The sequence below is a fragment of the Nerophis ophidion genome, linkage group LG25 (genome assembly GCF_033978795.1).
Source record: "Nerophis ophidion isolate RoL-2023_Sa linkage group LG25, RoL_Noph_v1.0, whole genome shotgun sequence".
Classification (NCBI taxonomy): Eukaryota; Metazoa; Chordata; class Actinopteri; order Syngnathiformes; family Syngnathidae; genus Nerophis; species Nerophis ophidion.
The window spans coordinates 34,165,764-34,178,382 of NC_084635.1; the positions used below are offsets into that span (position 1 = coordinate 34,165,764).

Genomic DNA, 12,619 nt, shown 5'->3' on the forward strand with positions numbered 1-12,619 from the left:
ATTTAATTATTATCATTATAGTTTTTTTATAATTATTTTTGTTATTTTTTTTTGCTTGGATTAAAATCAGTATAATTATTATTATCATTGTTATTATTGTATTATTTTTATTTACTATTATTAGTGTATTAATATTATCATCATTATTAGTATTATCATTAGTATTATTATTATTCATCATTACTATTATTATTTTATTATTATTATTATAATTTTTCATTATTCTTATCAATATTATTATTATTATCATTATTATAACATATTTGTATTATAATTATCATGATTATTGTTATTCATTTATTATTACTATCATCATCATCCTTAAAAAATTATGGCTAATGTATGTACAATTTACCCGGATGAATCCTGCGAAGTGACAAGTAAGACACAAAGTTTATTATTAAGATTTGGGCCGATTAAAAAATAAATACTAATTCAATATTCTGCAAAAGAAAGGACTTGTAAGAACTCATAAAAATGTAATTACTTTATTTTACAATTACGCTCTGCTTAAATAAATAAATCCTATTGACAGATATAAGTTGCTATTTGTATTATTATCATTGTCATTATTATTATATTATCATTATTATTGTCATATATCGTTATTATTATTATTTATTTTAATTATGAATTATTACCTTATTATTATCATTATTATTATTATTAACATTTTTTTATTAATATCATTATCAGTGTTATCATTATTATTGTTATCATTATTATTATCATTAGTATTATTGTTATTATTTGTAATTACTATTTTATTATTATCATCATTTTAATTGTATTATTATTATCATTATTATTTATTATTATTAATTTTATCATTATTTAATTATAGATGATGTATGTACACTTTACCCAGATAAATCCTGCCAAGTGACAAGTAAGACACAAAGTTTATTATTGAGTTTTAGGCTGACTACAAATTAAATACTAATTAAATATTCTGCAAAAGAAAGGACTCCTAAAAACTTGTAAAAAATATATTTTTTTAACACAATCAAGCTGTGCTTAAATAAATAAATCCTAACCAAAGTAATATTGTATATTAATAATATTTATTTTTCTTAAATAAAACATAATTAACCGATACACAGGCGAGCGGTCCATCCTGGGTCCCGACGAGCGGTCCATCCCGGGTCTCGACTCTGGACAGCCAGTACTTCATCCATGGTCATCGGACCGGACCCCCTCCACAAGGGAGGGGGTGACATAGGAGAAAGAAAAGAAGCGGCAGATCAACTGGTCTAAAAAGGAGGTCTATTTAAAGGCTAGAGTATACAGATGAGTTTTAAGATGAGACTTAAATGCTTCTACTGAGGTAGCATCTCGAACTGTTACCGGGAGGGCATTCCAGAGTACTGGAGCCCGAACGGAAAACGCTCTATAGCCCGCAGACTTTTTTTTTTTTAATAACAATGTTATTACAAAGAATAAGAGACCTATTGTAGTCTAGAAATGTTGCTCTTACTTAAAAATGCACGTGTTTAGTTGTGTTCAGTATTAAAAAAAAAAAATGATATGGCTCTTACAGAAATACATTTTAAAATATTTGGCTTCTAGGCTCTCTCAGTCAAAAAAGGTTCCCGACCCCTGGTGTTGAGCATCCATCCACCCAAAAGGGCGGAGAGGAAGAATGGTGTTGGTGTTCCCAGCGACATATTTAGTGTGACGGACACTCCAATTCCCCAGGCGAACCAAATGAAGGGCGTTATGGATTATGGTGTAATTATGGCGCTCCCCAACCTCTGATGGAGCGGGAAAATTGGCTTGTGAATATTTCATAACGCAAAGCACCATCTTTGCGAAGGAAATGATGCGGGGGGGGACGGTGGTGGGAGTGGGTAAGTGGGTAAGTAAGTAGGTAAGTAGGTAAAGGTGCTTGTGAGGAGCAGAAATTGGAAAGTCAAAAGGAGTTGTTGAAGGATGAACATCATCAAGTCTCACTCAGAGCATCAAACTATTTAGTCACGTATCACTCACCGCCCGGCGACATCAAACTACAAACCCCGTTTCCATATGAGTTGGGAAATTGTGTTAGATGTAAATATAAACAGAATACAATGATTTGCAAATCCTTTTCAACCCAAATTCAGTTGAATTCACTACAAAGACAACATATTTGATGTTTAAACTTATGAACTTTATTTTTTTTTGAGCAAATAATCATGAACTTAGAATTTCATGGCTGCAACACGTGCCAAAGTAGTTGGGAAAGGGCATGTTCACCACTCTGTTACATCACCTTCTCTTTTAACAACACTCAATAAACGTTTGGGAACTGAGGAAACTTATTGTTGAAGCTTTGAAAGTGGAATTATTTCCCTTTCCTGTTTTATGAAGTGAAGTGAATTATATTTATATAGCGCTTTTCTCAAGTGACTCAAAGCGCTTTACATAGTGACACCCAATATCTAAGTTACATTTAAACCAGTGTGGGTGGCACTGGGAGCAGGTGGGTAAAGTGTCTTGCCCAAGGACACAACGGCAGTAACTAGGATGGCACAAGCGGGAATCGAACCTGCAACCCTCACGGCCACTCTACCAACCGAGCTATGCCGCCCCGATTATGTAGAGCTTCAGTCCTTCAACAGTCCGGGGTCTCCGCTGTCGTATTTTACGCTTCATAATGTGCCACACATTTTGGAAAGTACCCGCACTCTTTATTTACGAAGCCACGCTGTTGTAACAAGTGCTAAATGTGGCTTGGCATTGTCGTGCTGAAATAAGCAGGGGCGTCCATGAAAAAGACGGCGCTCAGATGGCAGCATATGTTGTTCCAAAACCTGTATGTACCTTTTGTCAAGACTTGGACTATGGGATAGTTTGTTTTTCCCAACGCAAAGGGAAATTTGCACGAGCGAGGCGTGAATGTGAGTACATATTTATTTAAACTATCCATCCATCCATTTTCTACCGCTTATTCCCTTTTTGGGGTCGCGGGGGGGCGCTGGTGCCTATCTCAGCTACAATCGGGCGGAAGGCGGGGTACACCCTGCACAAGTCGCCACCTCATCGCAAGGCCAACACAGATAAACGGACAACATTCACACTCACATTCACACACTAGGGCTAACAAATTACAAACAAAGGAAGCAAACAAAAGGCGCGCACGAGGGTGGAGAACAAACTTGACTAGAAAACAAAAGACTAGCACTATGGCATGACTATAAACAAAACAAACAAAACTCAACAACTGTGACATAACAAAAATCAAAAAAACTTACGTAGAAGGGGTCCGGTCCGATCCGGTGGCCATGTACTGCTTGCCTGTGTATCGGCTGGGGACATCTCTGCGCTGCTGATCCGCCTCCGCTTGGGATGGTTTCCTGCTGGCTCCGCTGTGAACGGGACTCTCGCTGCTGTGTTGGATCCGCTTTGGACTGGACTCTCGCGACTGTGTTGGATCCATTATGGATTGAACTTTCACAGTATCATGTTAGACCCGCTCGACATCCATTGCTTTCCTCCTCTCCAAGGTTCTCATAGTCATCATTGTCACCGACGTCCCACTGGATGTGAGTTTTCCTTGCCCTTATGTGGGCCTACCGAGGATGTCGTAGTGGTTTGTGTTGTGGTTTGTGCAGCCCTTTGAGACACTAGTGATTTAGGGCTATATAAGTAAACATTGATTGATTGATTGATAATGCGCCACACATTTTCCATGGGAGACAGGTCTGGACTGCAGGTGGGCCGGGAAAGTACCCGCACTCTTTTTTTACGAAGCCACGCTGTTGTAACACTTGCTAAATGTGGCTTGGCATTGTCTTGCTGAAATAAGCAGGGGCGTCCATGAAAAAGACGGCGCTCAGATGGCAGCATATGTTGTTCCAAAACCTGTATGTACCTTTTGTCAAGACTTGGACTATGGGATAGTTTGTTTTTCCCAACGCAAAGGGAAATTGGCACGAGCGAGGCGTGAATGTGAGTACATATTTATTTAAACTAACAAATTATAAACAAAGGAAGCAAACAAAAGGCGCGCACGAGGGCGGAGAACAAACTTGACTAGAGAACAAAAGACTACCACTATGGCATGACTATAGACAAAACAAACAAAACTCAACAACTGTGACATAACAAAAATCAAAAAAACTTACGTGGAGGGGGTCCGGTCCGATCCGGTGGCCATGTACTGCTTGCCTGTGTATCGGTTGGGGACATCTCTGCGCTGCTGATCCGCGTCCGCTTGGGATGGTTTCCTGCTGGCTCCGCTGTGAACGGGACTCTCGCTGCTGTGTTGGATCCGCTTTGGACTGGACTCTCGCGACTGTGTTGGATCCATTATGGATTGAACTTTCACAGTATCATGTTAGACCCGCTCGACATCCATTGCTTTCCTCCTCTCCAAGGTTCTCATAGTCATCATTGTCACCGACGTCCCACTGGGTGTAAGTTTTCCTTGCCCTTATGTGGGCCTACCGAGGATGTCGTAGTGGTTTGTGTTGTGGTTTGTGCAGCCCTTTGAGACACTAGTGATTTAGGGCTATATAAGTAAACATTGATTGATTGATTGATTGATAATGCGCCACACATTTTCCATGGGGGACAGGTCTGGACTGCAGGTGGGCCGGGAAAGTACCCGCACTCTTTTTTTACGAAGCCACGCTGTTGTAACACTTGCTAAATGTGGCTTGGCATTGTCTTGCTGAAATAAGCAGGGGCGTCCATGAAAAAGACGGCGCTCAGATGGCAGCATATGTTGTTCCAAAACCTGTATGTACCTTCTGTCAAGACTTGGACTATGGGATAGTTTGTTTTTCCCAACGCAAAGGGAAATTGGCACGAGCGAGGCGTGAATGTGAGTACATATTTATTTAAACTAACAAATTATAAACAAAGGAAGCAAACAAAAGGCGCGCACGAGGGCGGAGAACAAACTTGACTAGAGAACAAAAGACTAGCACTATGGCATGACTATAGACAAAACAAACAAAACTCAACAACTGTGACATAACAAAAATCAAAAAAACTTACGTGGAGGGTGGTCCGGTCCGATCCGGTGGCCATGTACTGCTTGCCTGTGTATCGGTTGGGGACATCTCTGCGCTGCTGATCCGCCTCCGCTTGGGATGGTTTCCTGCTGGCTCCGCTGTGAACGGGACTCTCGCTGCTGTGTTGGATCCGCTTTGGACTGGACTCTCGCGACTGTGTTGGATCCATTATGGATTGAACTTTCACAGTATCATGTTAGACCCGCTCGACATCCATTGCTTTCCTCCTCTCCAAGGTTCTCATAGTCATCATTGTCACCGACGTCCCACTGGGTGTGAGTTTTCCTTGCCCTTATGTGGGCCTACCGAGGATGTCGTAGTGGTTTGTGTTGTGGTTTGTGCAGCCCTTTGAGACACTAGTGATTTAGGGCTATATAAGTAAACATTGATTGATTGATCGATTGATGAGCAGGAGGGAAACTAGGCATGGCATGGCATGAAAGGAGTTGAGGGGTAAAGTCGCCAAGATGACTTCCTGGCAACTTCTGGTTTAAATAATAGCTATGGTGATTACAAACAGGTGTGAGACGTGAAGACAGGGGCGTGACATGAAGACAAGGTGGAAACTAATGAGTTGCTATGGAATTAAGAAAAACAAGGAAGTGCAGGAACAAGAACTGAATGTCCAAAAAAACTAACCGACCATGACCAAAACCAACATGCACCCCATGGGCGTGACACCTTTCAGCATTAATGGTGCCTTCACAGATGTGTAAGTTACCCATGCCTTGGCCACTAATGCACCCCCATACCATCACAGATGCTGGCTTTTCAACTTTGGGTCGATAACAGTCTGGATGGTTATTTTCCTCTTTTGTCCGGATGACACGATGTCAAATATTTCCAAAAACAATTTGAAATGTGGACTCGTCAGACCACAGAACACTTTTCCACTTTGCATCCGTCCATCTTAGATGATCTCGGGCCCAGACAAGCTGGAGGTTTTTCTGGATGTTGTTGATAAATGGCTTTTGCTTTGCATAGTAGAGCTTTAACTTGCACTTACAGATGTAGCCACCAACTGTATTTAGTGACAGCGGTTTTCTGAAGTGTTGCCGAGCCCATGTGGTGATATCCTTTAGAGATTGATGTCGGTTTTTGATACAGTGCCATCTGAGGGATGGAAGGTCACGGTCATTCAATGTTGGTTTCCGGCCATGCCGCTTACGTGGAGTGATTTCTCCAGATTCTCTGAACCTTTTGATGATATTATGGAGCGTAGATGTTGAAATCCCTAAATTTCTTGCAATTGCACTTTGAGAAACGTTTTTCTTAAACTGTTTGACTATTTGCTCACACAGTTGTGGACAAAGGGGTGTACCTCGCCCCATCCTTTCTTGTGAAAGACTGAGCATTTTTTTGGGAAGCTGCTTTTATAGCCAATCATGGCACCCACCTGTTCCCAATTAGCCTGCACACCTGTGGGATGTTCCAAATAAGTGTTTGATGAGCATTCCTCAACTTTATCAGTATTTATTGCCACCTTTCCCAACTTCTTTGTCATGTGTTGCTGGCATCAAATTATAAAGTCAATGATTATTTGCTAAAAAAAAAAAAAAAAAAAGATTATCAGTTTGAACATCAAATATGTTGTCTTTGTAGCATATTCAACTGAATATGGGTTGAAAAGGGTTTGCAAATCATTGTATTCTGTTTATATTTACATCTAACAAAATTTCCCAACTCATGGAAACGGGGGTTGTACTTTGTTTTGGAACACCTCATGGTTGGGCAAGTGAGGCACTGCCTCACTTGCCTCCCCTGACAGCACATCACAATATTTTTCCGATTCAAAAGGATTCTGTATTCATTTAATACATAGATTTCAGCAGGATCTACCCCAGTCTGCTGACATGCTAGCAGAGTAGTAGATTAAAAAAAAAAAAAATAAAGCTTTTATAATTGTAAAGGACAATGTTTTATCAACTGATTGCAATAATGTAAATTTGTTTTAACTATTAAAGGAAACAAAAAGATGACTTATTTTATCTTTGTGAAAACATTGGACACAGTGTGTTGTCAAGCTTATGAGATGCCATGCAAGTGTAAGCCACTGCGACACTATTGTTCTTTTTGATTATTTTTATAAATGTCTAATGATAATGTCAATGAGGGATTTTTAATCACTGCTATGCTGAAATTATAACTAATATTGATACTGTTGTTGATAATATTCATTTTTGTTTCACTACTTTTGGTTTGTTCTGTGTGGTGTTTGTGTCTCCTCTCAATTGCTCTGTTTATTGCAGTTCTGAGTGTTGCTGGCTCAGGTTTGCTTTTGGAATTGGATTGCATTGTTATGGTATTGCTGTGTAGTGGTTTGTTGGATTGATTTAAAAAATAAAATAAAATAAAAATAAAAAAACATTTTTAAATGAGAAAAAAATCTATTTAAAAAAAAAAGAGAATCGATTCTGAATCGCACAACATAAACGATTCGATTCGTATTCGAATCGATTTTTTATTTTTTCCCACACCCCTAATATATATACATACATACATATATATATATATACACATATATGTATGTGTATTTATTTTTTGTTGAGAAACTATTTCTAAAAGATAAACTTTTTTTAGGCCATCTCTATGCAGCCAGAAGCAGCTTTTTTAACCTGTGTTGAAATAGTTTATAATTTTTATACCAAATTAAACATAATACAAGAATTAGTTTGATTTGGATATCGATTCAAAACACTTGCATCATGTTTTAGGAGTGCAAAAAAAAAAAAAATCAAATCATAGACCAATATGATTCTTATTAATCCCAATTCTAAATTGACAATTTTCGAAATTGCATTTGAAAAATGTGTATATTTTTTTATTTATTTATATATTTTTTTTCTTTTTTGAGATTCAATTTGGCGACTTATCCAGGGTGTACCCTGCCTTCCGCCCGATTGTAGCTGAGATAGGCGCCAGCGCCCCCCGCGACCCCGAAAGGGAATAAGCGGTAGAAAATGGATGGATGGATGAATTTCTAAAATTCGATTTAAAAAAAGTGAAGTGAAGTGAGTTATATTTATATAGCGCTTTTCTCAAGTGACTCTAAGCGCTTTACATAGTGAAACCCAATATCTAAGTTACATTTAAAGCAATGTGGGTGGCACTGGGAGCAGGTGGGTAAAGTGTCTTGCCCAAGGACACAACGGCAGTAACTAGGATGGCACAAGCGGGAATCGAACCTGCAACCCTCTAGTTGCTGGCACGGCCACTCTACCAACCGAGCTATGCTATAAAAGACAAAAACATTTTTATTTTATGTATTTTTTTTTAGAAAAGTATTTTTGGGGTCATCTCCATGCATTTAGAAGGTTGTTTGCCAACCTGTAACCTCTTTTGAAAATGTTGCATTACAATTATTCTGCCAAATAATACAAAAATTGGTTTATTTCGATTCAGGAATCGGAATCGGGTCGAATCATTAGGTACCCATAGAGTCACACCCCTATTATTAGCATCTCAGTCATTATTATTATTACTTGACTCTTTTGTTTATTATTGTAATGTTTTTTTTATTATTAAATTGCTTTGGGTTTTTTTTTACTATCTCCATTTTCTTGACCTAACTCATGAAGAGCAAAGGCAAAAATCCCGGGGATAAATTATTTATTTCTGCCCATGGATTATGTGGTGTAGTCATTGTAATTGAAATTTTCAAAACAGATTTTAAAAGATCTTTCTAGTTGCATCGAGATATAATCATATTTTTAAAAATAGATTTAAATTAATTAAATGTTGAATCAAACCAGAATGAGGATGACTAAGAATGATGTGAATATATTTTTAGCGCCCCCTAACTCTGGTGCAGGCAGTGTCATTGTTCCACGCTCCCTGAGAGAACATCTTCATTTTTTGCGGAGAAGAAAATGTCCTCAAGTTGGAATGAATGCTTGACTGGAGAGAAACACAAACGGCGTGTTGTGGCCTGTAGGAGGAAAAAAAAAAAAAATCATAGGACAGCTTTGAAAAAGAAGGCAAATCTAAATGTCAGCGAGACAGATCTGGTGGCTGGCGGGCGAGGAGGCGTGGCCATCCCAGCTGAGAAGGATGATGTGGCGTGGAGCGTGGCGAGCGTGGCGAGCAGATGATCATCAACTTTGTGTTGTCACAATAAACAAACACGTCTGCGACAAAGTACAAGATGGAGTCGGGAAATACGCAACACTTGACTTTATGACACGGGCGTCCAAACCTTCGTGTTTATTTCCCGCCATCTCCTCGACAACCCGGCTGACCACGGAGTGTGCTCTCTCTCCCTGCGCAGCATTTACCTGTACGACCCAATCCAAACAACCGTCTGTAAGAATAATTGTATCCAAGTTGTCACAAAAACGTTGTGTTTCATTTCAAGAAGGAGAAACATGTCTTTGAAGCTGCCAAGAAGAAGGCTTGTAAAACTCCGCTGTGTAGGATGGAAAGCAACATGAAGGTGTCTGTTTCTTTCATGTATTGTCATCAACAGAAAGATATAGTCGTCCACATTGACGTCGCACTGGGTTGTGAGTTATTCCTTGCCCTGTTGTTGGCTCTGAACCGAGGATGCCGTTGTGGCTTGTGCAGCCCTTTGAGACACTTGGGATTTAGGGCTGTATAAATAAAAATTGATTGATGAATTGATATTGTTATGATCCAAGAACTACAAAGCGGACAGGAAGCAGGGCCTGACTCCCCTCCAGACACCATCCATCCATTTTCTACTGCTTATTCCCTTTCGGGGTCGCGGGGGGCGCTGGCGCCTATCTCAGCTACAATCGGGCGGAAGGCAGGGTACACCCTGGACAATCTTTTTTAAAAACCTCTTTCTTGAACTCTTTTACACCTATTTTGAACTGTTTTACGACCTCTTTTACAATCTTTTTTTTAAACTCTTTTACAAACTTATTTTTAAACTCTTTTACAAACCTCTTTTTGAACTATTTTACAACCCTCTTTTTGAACTATTTTAAGAACCAATTTTTGAACTCTTTTACAACCTCTTTTTTAAACTATTTTACAACCTGTTTTACAAACTGAAGTCTTTTACAAAACTCTTTTTGAATTCTTTTACAAACTTTTTTCTTGATCTCTTTTACAACCTCTTTTTTTTAACTCTTTTACAACTTCTTTTTGAACATTTTACGACCTCTATTTTTTAACTCTTTTACGACCTCTTTTTTGAACTCTTACAAACCTCTTACAAAACCCTTTTTGAACAATTGTATAAACTTCTTTCTTGATCTCTTTTACGACCTCTTTTTTTTCAACTCTTTTACGACTTCTTTTTGAACATTTTACGACCTCTTTTTTTAACTCTTTTACGACATCTTTTTTGAACTCTTACAAACCTCTTTTTTTAAGTCTTTTACGAACCTCTTTCTTGAACTCTTTTACAAACCTCTCTTTGAACTCTTTTACAAACCTCTTTCGTGAACTCTTTCATGACCTCTTTTTTTAAATTCTTTTACAACCTCATTTTTAAACTCTTACAAACTTCTTTCTTGATCTCTTTTACGACCTCTTTTTTGAACTCTTACAACCTCTTTTTTTTAAACTTCTTTATAAATCTCTTTTTGAACTATTTTACAAACTTCTTTTTGAACTCTTTTACAAACTTCTTTCTTGATCTCTTTTACGACCTCTTTTTTAAACTCTTTTACGACCTCTTTTTGAACTGTTTTACAAACCTCTTTTTGAACTATTTTACAAACTTCTTTCTTGTCAGAAGACCAACACATTTAGCTGAACTGCACCAACTTTGTCATAAGAGTGGTCAAGAATTCAAGCAGAAACTTGGAGTTATAATTAAAAATGCAAAGTAGTAAATGGACGACTGTGACCTAGAAGCTGACCTTCTTACTTCCTGACCAGACGGTTGAAAAATGCTGAAAAGTGAAAGTGATGAACATGAATGTTTGTTGGGGTGTGCAAGGCAGGAAGAGAGGAGCGTTTGATGACAACACCAGCAGCCAGCAGCCGGGTGGCTTCCGTCTCCCTGGTGACGTGCGGAGAGGAGCAGGAAGTCCCCACCGAGATGAAAACGGAAGATGATCTTTTAATGCTGCAGGTGTGAGGAGAAGGACTCCAACCATTCTGTAGCCTTCCCATTCCTGGTGAGACTGTTCTATTCAGGATCCATTCTCCATTCACACCCATTCTTGTAGTCTGTATTATGCACAAACAAATCGATTCACATCCGATTTGTTTGTTTTTCTGTTTTGTTTTGTTTTTGTTTTTTTTAGTTTTTTTTAATTAAAAAGAGGTTTTAGACCACCTCCATGCAACCTGAAGAAACTTTTCTAACCTGTAATCTGTTTTCAAAACAGATTACAGGTTAGATATGTATGTATGTATGTATGTATGTATGTGTATATATATAAATTGATGTATGTTTATATATATATTATGTTATATATTACATTTGCGCATTGTATATATCTAATAAATAGATTATATTTACATATAGTTTTGTATATATTTATATATATACATTATATTATATACTATATTTATATATTATATATATTAAATAAATATATTATATTTACGTATATATGTTGTACATATTTGTATATGTATATATAGATAAAATACATTTAACTTGAATAAATAAATTTCAAATATATATATCATATATATATATACATATATATATGTTTTTTGTAAATATTTATATACATATGTATTATTTAAAAACTACATTTAATTCAAATAATTACATTTAAATATATATATAAATTATGTATAGATATCTATCCATCTATATATTATATATATGTGTGTATATATATATATATATATATATACATACACACACACTTGGGAGGAACTAATTAAAGTATTATTTTCCATCAATTTATATATATATATATGTATATATATATATATAGGTGTATATATATATATTTACACACATAAATATGAATGTATGTATATATATAGATGTTTATATATATATATATATATATATATATATATATATATATATTATACATTACATTTACGCATTATATGTATCAAATAAATATATTATATTTACGTATATTTTTTGTATTTATTTATATATACACATATATATACATTATAATATATATTATATTTACATATTATATACATAAATAAATATATTATATTCACGTATATTTTTGTACATATTTGTATATATATATATATATATATATATATATATATATATATATATATATAAAATACATTAAACTTGAATAAATAAATTTAGAATATATATATACATCATATATATTCGGATATTTTTAATTTTATATATATATATATATTTATATTAGGAGGAAATAATTAAAGTGTTATTTTACATCCGTTTTCTACTGCTTGTCCCCCTCGGTGTCGCGTGGAGCCTATCCTAAAGTGTATATATTTGATCATGCGTTTTAAAAAAAAGTATGATTTAACTTGGAATCAATGGGATGGAATAAGAAGGCCGATGGTGACTTGAGTGGACTTGGTGGTGGCCCCCTAGTGGCGAGTCAGGTGGGTGCGGGTGTCAAAGTTCATCCCCGAGCTGCCACGTCCTCCTCTTAGTATGCAAATGAGACGGGAACAAATGTGCTGTCACTTCTGGGGCTTCTTGTCCCAAAGTGCTAACAGTCTCTCCTGTCAACCCC

At 36.7% G+C, this 12,619-nt stretch overlaps 1 long non-coding RNA gene across 1 annotated transcript in view; it reads left to right on the top strand.

The window, feature by feature from the left end:
• The window catches only part of LOC133542926 (uncharacterized), a 32,716-nt gene that overhangs the window by 15,745 nt on the left and 4,352 nt on the right, over positions 1–12,619 (top strand). Inside the window, exon 3 of the long non-coding RNA XR_009804248.1 lies at positions 10,912–11,092. This is a non-coding gene — a long non-coding RNA (uncharacterized LOC133542926). The remainder of the gene's footprint in view (positions 1–10,911; positions 11,093–12,619) is intronic.